Source organism: Triticum aestivum, chromosome 5B (genome assembly GCF_018294505.1).
Source record: "Triticum aestivum cultivar Chinese Spring chromosome 5B, IWGSC CS RefSeq v2.1, whole genome shotgun sequence".
NCBI classification, from domain to species: Eukaryota; Viridiplantae; Streptophyta; class Magnoliopsida; order Poales; family Poaceae; genus Triticum; species Triticum aestivum.
The window spans coordinates 636,843,713-636,860,139 of record NC_057807.1 but is presented as its reverse complement, the minus strand read 5'-3'; positions in this window follow the sequence as shown (position 1 = coordinate 636,860,139).

Here is a 16,427-nt window from a genome sequence, read left to right as displayed (position 1 = left end):
ATCCTGGCAGGGAACACTGGACAACGGTCAAGAATATCCTGAAGTACCTAAAAAGGACAAAGGACATGTTTCTCGTTTATGGAGGTGATGAAGAGCTCGTCGTAAAGGGTTACGTCGATGCTAGCTTCGACACAGATCTGGATGACTCTAAGTCACAAACCGGATAGATGTATATGTTGAATCGTGGAGCAGTAAGCTGGTGCAGCTGCAAGCAGAGCGTCGTGGTGGGATCTACATGTGAAGCAGAGTACATGGCAGCCTCGGAGGCAGCGCATGAAGCAATATGGATGAAGGAGTTCATCACCGACCTAGGAGTCATACCTAATGCATCGGGGCCAATCACTCTCTTCTGTGACAACACTGGAGCTATTGCCCTTGCCAAGGAGCCCAAGTTTCACAAGAAGACCAGGCACATCAAGCGTCGTTTCAACTCCATCCGTGAAAATGTTCAAGATGGAGACAAAGATATTTGTAAAGTACATACGGATCTGAATGTCGCAGATCCATTGACTAAACCTCTTCCGCGAGCAAAACATGATCAACACCAGAACTCTATGGGTGTTCGATTCATCACAATGTAACTAGATTATTGACTCTAGTGCAAGTGGGAGACTGTTGGAAATATGCCCTAGAGGCAATAATAAAAGGATTATTATTATATTTCCTTGTTCGTGATAATTGTCTTTTATTCATGCTACAATTGTATTATCCGGAAATCGTAATACACGTGTGAATACATAGACCACAATATGTCCCTAGTGAGCCTCTAGTTGACTAGCTCGTTGATCAACAGATAGTCATGGTTTCCTGACTATGGACATTGGATGTCATTGATAACGGGATCACATCATTAGGAGAATGATGTGATGGACAAGACCCAATCCTAAGCATAGCACAAGATTGTGTAGTTCATTTTGCTAGAGCTTTTCCAATGTTAACTATCTTTTCCTTAGACCATGAGATCGTGTAACTCCCGGATACCGTAGGAGTGCTTTGGGTGTACCAAACATCACAACGTAACTGGGTGACTATAAAGGTGCACTACAGGTATATCCGAATGTGTCTATTGGGTTGAGACGGATCGAGACTGGGATTTGTCACTCCGTATGACAGAGAGGTATCTCTGGGCCCACTCGGTAATGCATCATCATAATGAGCTCAAGGTGACCAAGTGTCTGGTCACGGGATCATGCATTACGGTACGACTAAAGTGACTTGCCGGTAACGAGATTGAATGAGGTATTGGGATACCAACGATCGAATCTCGGGCAAGTAAAATACCGATTGACAAAGGAAATTGTATACGGGGTTGCTTGAATCCTCGATATCGTGGTTCATCCGATGAGATCATCGAGGAGCACGTTGGAGCCAACATGGGTATCCAGATCCCGCTGTTGGTTATTGACCAGAGAGCCGTCTCGGTCATGTCTACGTGTCTCCCGAACCCGTAGGGTCTACACACTTAAGGTTCGGTGACGCTAGGGTTGTAGAGATATGAGTATGCAGCAAACCGAAAGTTGTTCGGAGTCCCGGATGAGATCCCGGATGTCACGAGGAGTTCCGGAATGGTCCGGAGGTAAAGAATTATATATAGGAAGTGCAGTTTCGGCCATCGGGAGAGTTTCGGGGGTCACCGGTATTGTACCGGGACCACCGGAAGGGTCCCAGGGGTCCACCGGGTGGGGCCACCTATCTCGGAGGGCCCCGTGGGCTGAAGTGGGGAGGGGACCATGTTGGAAATATGCCCTAGAGGCAATAATAAAAGGATTATTATTATATTTCCTTGTTCATGATAATTGTCTTTTATTCATGCTATAATTGTATTATCCGGAAATCGTAATACACGTGTGAATACATAGACCACAATACGTCCCTAGTAAGCCTCTAGTTGACTAGCTCGTTGGTCAACAGATAGTCATGGTTTCCTGACTATGGACATTAGATGTCGTTGACAACGGGATCACATCATTAGGAGAATGATGTGATGGACAAGACCCAATCCTAAGCATAGCACAAGATCGTGTAGTTCGTTTTGCTAGAGCTTTCCCAATGTCAAGTATCTTTTCCTTAGACCATGAGATCGTGTAACTCCCGGATACCGTAGAAATGCTTTGGGTGTACCAAACGTCACAACGTAACTGGGTGACTATAAAGGTGCACTATAGGTATCTCCGAAAGTGTTTGTTGGGTGGACACGGATCGAGACTGGGATTTGTCACTCCGTATAACGGAGAGGTATCACTGGGCCCACTCGGTAGTGCATCATCATAATGAGCTCAAAGTGACCAAGTGTTTGGTCACGGGATCATGCATTACGGTACGAGTAAAGTGACTTGCCGGTAACGAGACTGAACGAGGTATTGGGATACCGACGATCGAGTCTTGGGCAAGTAACATACCGTCTGACAAAGGGAATAGTATACGGGGTTGCTTGAATCCTTGACATCGTGGTTCATCCGATGAGATCATCGAGGAGCACGTGGGAGCCAACATGGGTATCCAGATCCCGCTGTTGGTTATTGACCGGAGAGCCGTCTCGGTCATGTCTGCATGTCTCCCGAACCCGTAGGGTCTACACACTTAAGGTTTGGTGACGCTAGGGTTGTATGAATATGAGTATGCAGCATACCGAAAGTTGTTCGGAGTCCCGGATGAGATCTTGGACGTCACGAGGAGTTCCGGAATGGTACGGAGGTAAAGAATTATATATAGGAAGTGATGTTCCGGCCATCGGGAAAGTTTCGGGGTCACCCGGTATTGTACCGGGACCATCGGAAGGGTCCCGGGGGTCCACCGGGTGGGGCCACCTATCCCGGAGGGCCCCGTGGGCTGAAGTGGGAGGGGAACCAGCCCCTAGTGGGCTGGTGTGCCCCCCTTCCCCCCCCCCCCCGCGCCTAGGGTTGGAAACCCTAGGTGGGGGGCGCACCACTTGCCTTGGGGGGCACTCCACCCCCCTGGCCGCCGCCCCCTTGGGAGATTGCATCTCCCAGGGCCGCCCCCCTGGGGGCCTATATAAAGGAGGGCAGGGGGGAGGGCAGCCGCACCCTGTGCATTGGCGCCTCCCTCCCCCTGCTACACCTCGTCCTCCTCCCGCAGCAGCTTGGCGAAGCCCTGCCGGAGTTCTGCTGCATCCACCACCACGCCGTTGTGCTGCTGGATCATCATCAACCTCTCCTTCCCCCTTGCTGGATCAAGAAGGAGGAGACGTCATCCGCTCCGTACGTGTGTTGAACGCGGAGGTGCTGTCCGTTCGGCACTTGGTCATCGGTGATTTGAATCACGGCGAGTACGACTCCATCATCACCGTTCTCTCGAACGCTTCCGCACGCGATCTACAAGTGGTATGTAGAAGCAATCTCTCTCCCATGACTCGTTGCTTAGATGAACTTATAGATGGATCTTGGTGAAATCATAGGAAAAATTTTAATTTTCTGCAACGTTCCCCAACAGACCAGCCCCTGGTGGGCTGGTGCGCCCCCCCTTGGGCCCCCCTGCACCTAGGGTTGGAAACCCTAGGGTGGGTGGGCGCCTCCACTTGCCTTGGGGGCACTCTACCCCCCTGGCCGCCGCCCCCCCTTGGGAGATCCTATCTCCAGGGTTGGCGCCCCCCCCACGGGGCCTATATAAAGGGGGGGGGAGGGAGGGCAGCCGCACCCTGAAGTCTTGGCGCCTCCCTCTCCCCTGCTACACCTCTCCCTCTCGCAGAAGCTCGGCGAAGCTCTGCCGGAACCCTGCTGCATCCACCACCACGTCGTCGTGCTGCTGGATCTTCATCAACCTCTCCTTCCCCCTTGCTGGATCAAGAAGGAGGAGACGTCACGCTGACTGTACGTGTGTTGAACGCGGAGGTGCCGTCCGTTCTGCGCTAGGATATCTGGTGATTTGGATAACGACGAGTACGACTCCCTCAACCCCGTTCTCTTGAACGCTTTCGCTCACGATCTACAAGGGTTTGTAGGTGCACTCCCCTCTCTCGTTGCTAGATGAACTCATAGATGGATCTTGGTGAACGTAGGAATTTTTTTATTTTATGCAACGTACCCCAACAATATGCACGAGTAGAACACAAGTGAGTTGTGGGCGATACAAGTCATACTGCTTACCAGCATGTCATACTTTCGTCCGGCGGTATTGTTGGATGAAGCGGCCCGGACCGACATTACGCGTACGCTTACGCGAGACTGGTTCTACCGACGTGCTTTGCACACAGGTGGCTGGCGGTGTGAGCTTCTCCAACTTTAGTTGAACCGAGTGTGGCTACACCTGGTCCTTGAGAAGGTTAAAACAACACTACCTTGACGAACTATCGTTGTGGTATTGATGCGTAGGTAAAGAATGGTTCTTGCTCAGCCCGTAGCAGCCACGTAAAATTTGCAACAACAAAGTAGAGGACGTCTAACTTGTTTTTGCAGGGCATGTTGTGATTGATATGGTCAAGACGTGATGCTATATGTTATTGTACGAGATGATCATGTTTTGTAACCGAGTTATCGGCAACTGGCAGGAGCCATATGATTGTCGCTTTATTGTATGAAATGCAAGCGCCCTGTAATTGCTTTACTTTATCACTAAGCGGTAGCGATAGTCGTAGAAGCAATAGATGGCGAAGCAACAACGATGCTACGATGGAGATCAAGGTGTCGCGCCGATGACGATGGTGATCACGATGATGCTTCGGAGATGGAGATCACAAGCACAAGATGATGATGGCCATATCATATCACTTATATTGATTGCATGTGATGTTTATCCTTTATGCATCTTATCTTGCTTTGATTGACGGTAGCATTTTAAGATGATCTCTCACTAATTATCAAGAAGTGTTCTCCCTGAGTATGCACCATTGCAAAAGTTCTTCGTGCTGAGACACCACGTGATGATCGGGTGTGATAGGCTCTACGTTCAAATACAACGGGTGCAAAACAGTTGCACACGCGGAATAATCAGGTTAAACTTGACGAGCCTAGCATATACAGATATGGCCTTGGAACACGGAGACCGAAAGGTCAAACGTGAATCATATAGTAGATATGATCAACATAGTGATGTTCACCATTGAAAACTACTCCATCTCACGTGATGATCAGACATGGTTTAGTTGATTTGGATCACGTGATCACTTAGATGACTAGAGAGATGTCTGTCTAAGTGGGAGTTCTTTAGTAATATGATTAATTGAACTTAAATTTATCATGAACTTAGTCCTGGTAGTATTTTGCAAATTATGTTGTAGATCAATAGCTCGCGTTGTTGCTTCCCTATGTTTTTATATGTGTTCCTGGAGAAAACTAAGTTGAAAGATGTTAGTAGCAATGATGCGGACTTGGTCCGTGATCTGAGGTTTATCCTCATTGCTGCATAGAAGAATTATGTCCTTGATGCACCACTAGGTGACAGACCTATTGCAGGAGCAGATGCAGACGTTATGAACGTTTGGCTAGCTCAATATGGTGACTACTTGATAGTTTAGTGCACCATGCTTAACAGCTTAGAATCGGGACTTCAAAGACGTTTTTGAACGTCATGGACCATATGAGATGTTCCAGGAGTTGAAGTTAATATTTCAAGCAAATACCCGAGTTGAGAGATATGAAGTCTCCAACAAGTTCTATAGCTAAAAGATGGAGGAGAATAGCTCAAGCAGTGAGCATGTACTCAGATTGTCTGGGTACTACAATCACTTGAATCAAGTGGGAGTTAATCTTCCAAATAAGATAGTGATTGACAGAGTTCTCTAGTCACCATCACCAAGTTGCTAGAACTTCGTGATGAACTATAGTATGCAAGGGATGACGAAAACGATTTCCGAGCTCTTCGTGATATTGAAATCGACGAAGGTAGAAATCAAGAAAGAGCATCAAGTGTTGATGATTGATAAGACCACTAGTTTCAAGAAAATGGCAAAGGGAAAGAAAGGGAACTTCAAGTAGAATGACAAGCAAGTTGTCACTCCCGCGAAGAAGCCCAAAGCTGGACCAAAGCCTGAAACTGAGTGCTTACACTGCAAAGGAAATGGTCACTGGAAGCGGAAATGCCCTGAATATTTGGTGGATAAGAAGGATGGCAAAGTGAACAAGGGTATATTTGATATATAGGTTATTGATGTGTACCTTACTAGTGTTTATAGTAGCCCCTGAGTATTTGATACTTGTTTGGTTGCTAAAAATTAGTAACTCGAAACAGGAGTTACAGAATAAATAGAGACTAGTTGAGGGTGAAGTGACAATGTGTGTTGGAAGTGGTTCCAAGATTGATATGATCATCATCGCACACTCCCTATACTCTCGGGATTAGTGTTAAACCTAAATAAATGTTATTTGGCATTTGCGTTGAGCATGAATATGATTTGATCATGTTTATTGCAATACGGTTATTCATTTAAAGTCAGAGAATAATTGTTGTTCTGTTTACATGAATAAAACCTTTAATGGTCATACACCCAATGAAAATAAGTTTGTTGGATCTCGATCGTAGTGATACATATATTCATAATATTGACGCCAAAAGATGCAAAGTTAATAATGATAGTGCAGCTTATTTGTGGCACTGCCGTTTGGGTCTTATCGGTGTAAAGCGCATGAAGAAACTCCATAAAGATAGATTTTGGGAATCACTTGGTTATGAATCATTTGATGCTTGCGAACCGTGCCTTTTGAGCAAGACGACTAAAACTCCTTTCTCCAGAACAATGGAACGAGCTACTGACTTATTGGAAATAATACATACTGATGTATGAAGACCAATGAGTATTAAGGCTCGTGGGGGGTATCGTTATTTTCTGACCTTCACAGATGATTTGAGCAGATATGGGTATATCTACTTGATGAAACATAAGACTGAAACAGTTGAAAGGTTCAAAGAATTTCAGAGTGAAGTGGAAGATCATCGTAACAAGAAAATAAAATTTCTACGATCTGATCGTGGAGGAGAATATTTGAGTTACGAGTTTGGCCTTCATATAAAACAATGTGGAATAGTTTCACAGCTCACGCCACATGGAACACCACAGCGTAATGGTGTGTCCGAACGTCATAACCGCACTTTATTGGATATGGTGCGATCTATGATGTATCTTACCGATTTACCACTATCGTTTTGGGGTTATGCATTAGAGACAGTTGCATTCACTTTAAATAGGGCACCATCAAAATCCATTTGAGACGACGCCTTATGAACTATGGTTTGGCAAGAAACCAAAGTTGTCGTTTCTTAAAGTTTGGGACTGCAATGCTTATGTGAAAAAGTTTCAACCTGGTAAGCTCGAACCCAAATCGGAGAAGTGCGTCTTCATAGAATACCCAAAGGAAACTATTGGGTACACCTTCTATCACAGATCCGAAAGCAAGATATTCATTGCTAAGATGGATCCTTTCTAGAGAAGAAGTTTCTCTCGAAAGAAGTGAGTGGGATAAAAGTAGAACTTGATAAGGTAATAGTACCTTCTCTTGAATTGGAAAATAGTTCATCACTGAAATCAGTTTCAGTGATTCCTACACCAATTAGTGAGGAAGCTAATGATAATGATCATGAAACTTCAGATCAAGTTATTACAGAAACTCGTAGGTCTTCCAGAGTACGGTCTGCACCAGAGTGGTACGGTAATCCTGTTCTAGAAGTCATGTTACTAGACCATGATGAACCTACAAACTATGAGGAAGCAATGATGAGCCCAGATTCCGTGAAATGGCTTGAGGCCATGAAAATCTGAGATAGGATCCATGTATGAGAACAAAGTGTGGACTTTGGTTGACTTGCTCGATGATCAACAAGCCAAGTTAAATAAATGGATCTTAAAGAGGAAGATGGACACTGATAGTAGTGTTACTATCTACAAAGCTCGACTTGTCGCAAAAGGTTTTTCGACAAGTTCAAGGTTTTGAATACGATGAGATTTTCTCACTCGTATTGATGCTTAAGTCTATTCGAATCATGTTAGCAATTGCCATATTTTATGAAATCTGGCAAATCAATGTCAAAACTGCATTCCTTAATGGATTTATTAAAGAAGAGTTGTACATGATGCAACCAGAAGGTTTTGTCGATCCAAAGGGTGCTAACAAAGTGTGCAAGCTCCAACGATCCATTTATGAACTGGTGCAAGCCTCTCGGAGTTGGAATAAACATTTTGATAGTGTGATCAAAGCATATGGTTTTATACAGACCTTTGGAGAAGCCTGTATTTACAAGAAAGTGAGTGGGAGCTCTGTAGCATTTCTAATACTATATGTAGATGACATATTGTTGATTGGAAATGACATAGAAATTCTGGATAGCATAAAAGGATACTTGAATAAGAGTTTTTCAAAGAAAGACCTCGGTGAAGCTGCTTACACATTGAGCATCAAGATCTATAAAGATAGATCAAGACGCTTGATAAGATTTTTAAATGAGTACATACCTTGATAAGATTTTGAAGTAGTTCAAAATAGAACAGTCAAAGAAAGAGTTCTTGCCAGTGTTGCAAAGATATGAAATTGAGTAAGACTCAAATCCCGACCACGGCAGAAAATAGAAAGAGAATGAAAGTCATTCCCTATGCCTCAGTCATAGGTTCTATAAAAGTATGCCATGCTATGGACCAGACCTATTGTATACTATGCCCTGGTTTGGCATGGGATGTTGGGGAACGTTGTAGAAAATTAAATTTTTTCCTACGGTTTCACCAAGATCCATCTATGAGTTCATCTAGCAACGAGTCATGGGAGAGTGATTGCATCTACATACCACTTGTAGATCACGTGCGGAAGCGTTCAAGTGAACGGGGTTGATGGAGTCGTACTCGTCGTGATTTAAATCACCGATGACCTAGTGCCGAGCGGACAGCACCTCCGCGTTCAACACACGTACGGAGCGGATGACGTCTCCTCCTTCTTGATCCAGCAAGGGGAAGGAGAGGTTGATGATGATCCAGCAACACGACGGTGTGGTGGTGGATGCAGCAGAACTCCGGCAGGGCTTCGCTAAGCGACTATGGGAGGAGGAGGAGGTGTAGCAGGAAGGGGAGGCGCCAAGGGCTTCAGGGTGCGGCCACCCCTCCCTCCCCTCCCTTTATATAGGTGCAAGAGAGGGGGGCAGGGCGCAGCCTTGCCCCTTCCTCCAAGGAAGGGGTGCGGCCAAGAGGGGGGGAGGAGTCCATCCTCCCCAAGGCACCTCGGAGGTGCCTTCCCCTCTTAGGACTCTCCCCTCCCCAAGTCTCCTTAGCGCATGGGCCTCTTGGGGCTGGTGCCCTTGGCCCATATAGGCCAAGGCGCACCCCCACAGCCCATGTGGCCCCCCGGGGCAGGTAGACCCCCCCGGTGGACCCCCGGACCCCTTTCGGCACTCCCGGTACAATACCGATAAAGTGCGAAACTTTTCCGGCGACCAAAATAAGACTTCCTATATATAAATCTTTACCTCCGGACCATTTCGGAACTCCTCGTGACGTCCGGGATCTCATCCGGGACTCCGAACAACATTCGGTTTGCTGCATACTCATATTCATACAACCCTAGCGTCACTGAACCTTAAGTGTGTAGACCCTACGGGTTCGGGAGACATGCAGACATGACCGAGACGTTCTCCGGTCAATAACCAACAGCGGGATCTGGATACCCATGTTGGCTCCCACATGTTCCACGATGATCTCATCGGATGAACCACGATGTCAAGGACTCAATCGATCCCGTATACAATTCCCTTTGTCTAGCGGCATTGTACTTGCCCGAGATTCGATCGTCGGTATCCCGATACCTTGTTCAATCTCGTTACCGGCAAGTCTCTTTACTCGTTCCGTAACACATCATCCCGTGATCAACCCCTTGGTCACATTGTGCACATTATGATGATGTCCTACCGAGTGGGCCCAGAGATACCTCTCCGTTTACACGGAGTGACAAATCCCAGTCTCGATTCGTGCCAACCCAACAGACACTTTCGGAGATACCTGTAATGCACCTTTATAGCCACCCAGTTACGTTGTGACGTTTGGTACACCCAAAGCATTCCTACGGTATCCGGGAGTTGCACAATCTCATGGTCTAAGGAAAAGATACTTGACATTAGAAAAGCTTTAGCATACGAACTACACGATCTTTGTGCTAGGCTTAGGATTGGGTCTTGTCCATCACATCATTCTGCCAATGATGTGATCCCGTTATCAACGACATCCAATGTCCATGGTCAGGAAACCATGACCATCTATTGATAAACGAGCTAGTTAACTAGAGGCTTACTAGGGACATGGTGTTGTCTATGTACCCACACATGTATCTGAGTTTCCTATCAATACAATTATAGCATGGATAATAAACGATTATCATGAACAAGGAAATATAATAATAACTAATTTATTATTACCTCTAGGGCATATTTCCAACAGTCTCCCACTTGAACTAGAGTCAATAATCTAGTTCACATCGCCATGTGATTAACACTGATAGGTCACACCGCCATGCGACCAACATCCAAAGAGTTTACTAGTGTCACTAAACTAGTTCACATCATCATGTGATTAAGACTCAATGAGTTCTGGGGTTTGATCATGTTTTGCTTGTGAGAGAGGTTTTAGTCAACGGATCTGAACCTTTCAGATCCGTGTGTGCTTTGCAAATTTCTAGGTCATATTGTAAACGCTGCTTCCACGCTCCACTTGGAGCTATTCCAAATGGTTGCTCCACTATACGTATCCGGTTTGCTACTCAGAGTCACTCGGATAGGTGTTAAAGCTTGCATCGACGTAACCTTTTACGCCGAACTCTTTATCACCTCCATAATCGAGAAACATATCCTTATTTACTCCAAGGACAATTTTGACCGTTGTCCAATGATCCATTCCTGGATCATTCTTGTACCCCTTGACTGACTCATGGCAAGGCACACTTCCGGTGTGGTACACAACATAGCATACTGTAGAGCTTACGTCTAAGGCATAGGGGACGCCTTCGTCCTTTCTCCCTTTTCTGCCGTGGTCGAGCTTTAACTCTCAACTTCATACCTTACAACTCAGGCAAGAACTCCTTCTTTGACTGATCCATCTTGAACACCTTCAAGATTATGTCAAGGTATGTGCTCATTTGAAAGTACCATTAAGCGGTTTTGATCTATCCTCATAGATCTTGATGCTCAATGTTTAAGTAGCTTAATCCAGGTTCTCACTTGAAAAACACTTTTCAAATAACCCTATATGCTTTACAGAAAATTCTACATCATTTCTGATCATCAATATGTCAACGACATATACTCATCAGAAATTCTATACTGCTCCCACTCACTTCTTTGGAAATACAAGTTTCTCACAAACTTTGTATAAACCCAAAATCTTTGATCATTCATCAAAGCGTATATTCCAACTCCGAGATGCTTACTCCAGTCCTTAGAAGGATCGCTGGAGCCAGCATACCTTTTAGCATCCTTAGGATCGAAAAAAACTTTCTGATTGTATCACATACAACCTTTCCTTACAAAACTGGTAAGGAAACTCGTTTTGACATCCATCTGCCAGATTTCATAAATGCAGCTAATGCTAACATGATTCCGACGGATTTAAGCATCGCTACGGATGAGAAAATCTCATCGTAGTCAACTCCTTGAACTTGTGAAAAACTCTTTGCCACAAGTCGAGCTTCATAGACGGTGACATTACCGTCCACGTCCGTCTTCTTCTTAAAGATCCATTTATCTCAATGGCTTGCCGATCAACGGGCAAGTCCACCAAAGTCCATGCTTTGTTCTGATACATGGATCCTATCTCGGATTTCATGGCTTTTAACCATTTGTTGGAATCCGGGCCCACCATCGCTTCTCCATAGCTCGTAGGTTCATTGTTGTCTAGCAACATGACCTTCAAGACATGATTACTGTACCACTCTGAAGTAGTACGCATCCTTGTCACCCTACGAGGTACGGTAGTGACTTGATCCGAAACTTCATGATCACTATCATAAGCTTCTACTTCAATTGGTGTAGGCGCCACAGGAACAACTTCCTGTGCCCTGCTGCACACTAGTTGAAGTGATGGTTCAATAACCTCATCAAGTCTCCACCATTCTCCCCTCAATTCTTTCGAGAGAAACTTTTCCTCGAGAAAGGACCTGTTTCTAGAAACAATTACTTTTGCTTCCGGATCTTGAGATAGGAGGTATACCCAACTGTTTTGGGTGTCCTATGAAGATGTATTTATCCGTTTTGGGTTCGAGCTTATCACGATGAAACTTTTTCACATAAGTGTCGCAGCCCCAAACTTTTAAGAAACGGCAACTTAGGTTTCTCCAAACCATAGTTCAAACAGTGCCGTCTCAACGGAATTACGTGGTGCCCTATTAAAGTGAGTGCGGTTGTCTCTAATGCCTAACCCATGAACGATAGTGGTAATTCGATAAGAGACATCATGGTACGCACCATATCCAATAGGGTGCAACTATGATGTTTGGACACACCATCATACTATGGTGTTCCAGGCGGTATTAATTGTGAAACAATTTCCATAGTTTCTTAATTGCGTGCCGAAGCTCGTAACTCAGATACTCATCTCTATGATCATATCATAGACATTTTATCCTCTTGTCACAATGATCTTTAACTTCACTCTGAAATTACTTGAACCATTCAATAATTCAGACTTTGTGTTTCATCAAGTAAATATACTCAACATCTACTCGAATCATCTGTGAAGTCAGAACATAACGATATTCACTGCATGCCTCAGCACTCATTGGACTGCACACATCAAAATGTGTTACTTCCAACAGGTTGCTACCTTGTTCCATCTTACTGAAACCGAGGCTTTTCAGTCATCTTGCCCATGTGGTATGATTTGCATATCTCAAGTGATTCAAAATCAAGTGAGTCCAAACGATCCATCTGCATGGAGTTTCTTCATGCGTATACACCAATAGACATGGTTTGCATGTCTCAAACTTTTCAAAAACGAGTGAGTCCAAAGATCCATCAACATGGAGCTTCTTCATGCGTTTTATACCAATATGACTTACATGGCAGTGCCACAAGTACGTGGTACTATCATTACTATCTTATATCTTTTGGCATGAAAATGTGTATCACTACGATCGAGATTCAATAAACCATTCCTTTTAGGTGCTAGACCATTGAAGGTATTATTCAAATTAACAGAGTAACCATTATTCTCCTTAAATGAATAACCGTATTGCGACAGACATAATCCAATCATGTCTATGCTCAACGCAAACACCAAATTGCAATTATTTAGGTTTAACACCAATCTCGATGGTAGAGGGAGCGTGCGATACTTGATCATATCAACCTTGGAAACACTTCCAACACGTATCGTCAGCTCACCTTTAGCTAGTCTCCGTTTATTCCGTAGCTTTTGTTTCGAGTTACTAACACTTAGCAACCGAACCGGTATCTAATACCCTGGTGCTACTAGGAGTACTAGTAAAGTACACATTAACATAATGTATATCCAATATACTTCTATCGACCTTGCCAGCCTTCTTATCTACCAAGTATCTAGGGTAATTCTGCTCCAGTGGCTGTTCCCCTTATTACAGAAGCACTTAGTCTCGGGTTTGGGTTCAACCTTGGGTTTCTTCACTGGAGCAGCAACTGATTTGCCGTTTCATGAAGTGTCCCTTCTTGCCCTTGCCCTTCTTGTAACTAGTGGTTTCACCAACCATCAACAATTGATGCTCCTTCTTGATTTCTACTTTCGCGGTGTCAAACATCGTGAATACCTCAAGGATCATCATATCTATCCCTGACATGTTATAGTTCATCACGAAGCTCTAGCAGCTTGGTGGCAATGACTTTGGAGAAACATCACTATCTCATCTGGAAGATCAACTCCCACTCGATTCAAGTGATTGTTGCACTCAGACAATCTGAGCACAAGCTCAACGATTGAGCTTTTCTCCCTTAGTTTGCAGGCTAAGAAAATCGTCGGAGGTCTTATACCTCTTGACGTGGGCACGAGCCTGAAATCCCAATTTCAGCCCTCGAAACATCTCATATGTTCCGCGACGTTTCGAAAAACGTCTTTGGTGCCTCAACTCTAAACCGTTTAACTGAACTATCACGTAGTTATCAAAACGTGTATGCCCGATGTTCGTAACATCCACAAACGACGTTTGGGGTTCAACACACTGAGCGGTGCATTAAGGACATAAGCTTTCTACTGTCCGCATAATCGCTACTGTCAACTTTCAACTATATTTTCTCTAGGAACATATCTAAACAGTGGAACTAAAGCGCGAGCTTACGACATAATTTGCAAAGATCTTTTGACTATGTTCAGGATAATTAAGTTCATCTCATGAACTCCCACTCAGGCAGACATCCCTCTAGTCATCTAAGTGATTACATGATCCGAGTCAACTAGGCTGTGTCCGATCATCACGTGAGACGGACTAGTCATCATCGGTGAACATCTTCATGTTGATCGTATCTACTATACGACTCATGCTCGACCTTTCGGTCTCTTGTGTTCCGAGGCCATGTCTGTACATGCTAGGCTCGTCAAGTTAACCTAAGTGTTTCGCGTGTGTAAATCTGGCTTACACCCGTTGTATGTGAACGTAAGAATCTATCACACCCGATCATCACGTGGTGCTTCGAAACGACGAACTTTCAGCAACGGTGCACAGTTAGGGGGAACACTTTCTTGAAATTTTATAAGGGATCATCTTATTTACTACCGTCGTTCTAAGCAAACAAGATGCATAAACATGATAAACATCACATGCAATCAAATAGTGACATGATATGGCCAATATCATTTTGCTCCTTTTGATCTCCATCTTCGGGGCTCCATGATCATCATCGTCACCGGCATGACACCATGATCTCCATCATCATGATCTCCATCATCGTGTCTTCATGAAGTTGTCTCGCCAACTATTACTTCTACTACTATGGCTACCGGTTAGCAATAAAGTAAAGTAATTACATGGCGTTGTTCAATGACACGCAGGTCATATAATAAATTAAGACAACTCCTATGGCTCCTGCCGGTTGTCATACTCATCGACATGCAAGTCGTGATTCCTATTACATTATAATGATCAATCTCATACATCACATATATCATTCATCATTCATCACAACTTCGGCCATATCATATCACAAAACACTTGCTGCAAAAACAAGTTAGACGTCCTCTAATTGTTGTTGCAAGTTTTACGTGGCTGCAATAGGGTTCTAGCAAGAACGTTTTCTTACCTACGTGAAAGCCACAACGTGATTTGTCAACTTCTATTTACCCTTCATAAGGACCCTTTTCATCGAATCCGCTCCAACTAAAGTGGGAGAGATAGACACCCACTAGCCACCTTATGCAACTAGTGCATGTCGGTCGGTGGAACCAGTCTCACGTAAGCGTACGTGTAAGGTCGGTCCGAGCCGCTTCATCCCACAATACCGCTGAAGCAAGATAAGACTAGTAGCGGCAAGAAAGTTGACAACATCTACGCCCACAACAAATTGTGTTCTACTCGTGCAATAGAGAACTACGCATAGACCTAGCTCATGATGCCACTGTTGGGGAACGTTGCAGAAAATTAAAATTTTCCTACGGTTTCACCAAGATCCATCTATGAGTTCATCTAGCAACGAGTCATGGGAGAGTGATTGCATCTACATACCACTTGTAGATCGCGTGCGGAAGCGTTCAAGTGAACGGGGTTGATGGAGTCGTACTCGTCGTGATTCAAATCACCGATGACCTAGTGCCGAACGGACAGCACCTCCGCGTTCAACACACGTACGGAGCGGATGACGTCTCCTCCTTCTTGATCCAGCAAGGGGGAAGGAGAGGTTGATGATGATCCAGCAGCACGACGGCGTGGTGGTGGATGCAGCAGAACTCCGGCAGGGCTTCGCTAAGCGACTACGGGAGGAGGAGGAGGTGTAGCAGGAAGGGGAGGCGCCAAGGGCTTCAGGGTGCGGCCACCCCTCCCTCCCCTCCCTTTATATAGGTGCAAGAGAGGGGGGAGGGCGCAGCCTTGCCCCTTCCTCCAAGGAAGGGGTGCGGCCAAGAGGGGGGGAGGAGTCCATCCTCCCCAAGGCACCTCGGAGGTGCCTTCCCCTCTTAGGACTCTCCCCTCCCCAAGTCTCCTTGGCGCATGGGCCTCTTGGGGCTGGTGCCCTTGGCCCATATAGGCCAAGGCGCACCCCCACAGCCCATGTGTCCCCCCGGGGCAGGTGGACCCCCCCCCCCGATGGACCCCCGGACCCCTTTCGGCACTCCCGGTACAATACCGATAAAGTGCGAAACTTTTTCGGCGACCAAAATAAGACTTCCTATATATAAATCTTTACCTCCGGACCATTTCGGAACTCCTCGTGACGTCCGGGATCTCATCCGGGACTCCGAACAACATTCGGTTTGCTGCATACTCATATTCATACAACCCTAGCGTCACCGAACCTTAAGTGTGTAGACCCTACGGGTTCGGGAGACATGCAGACAT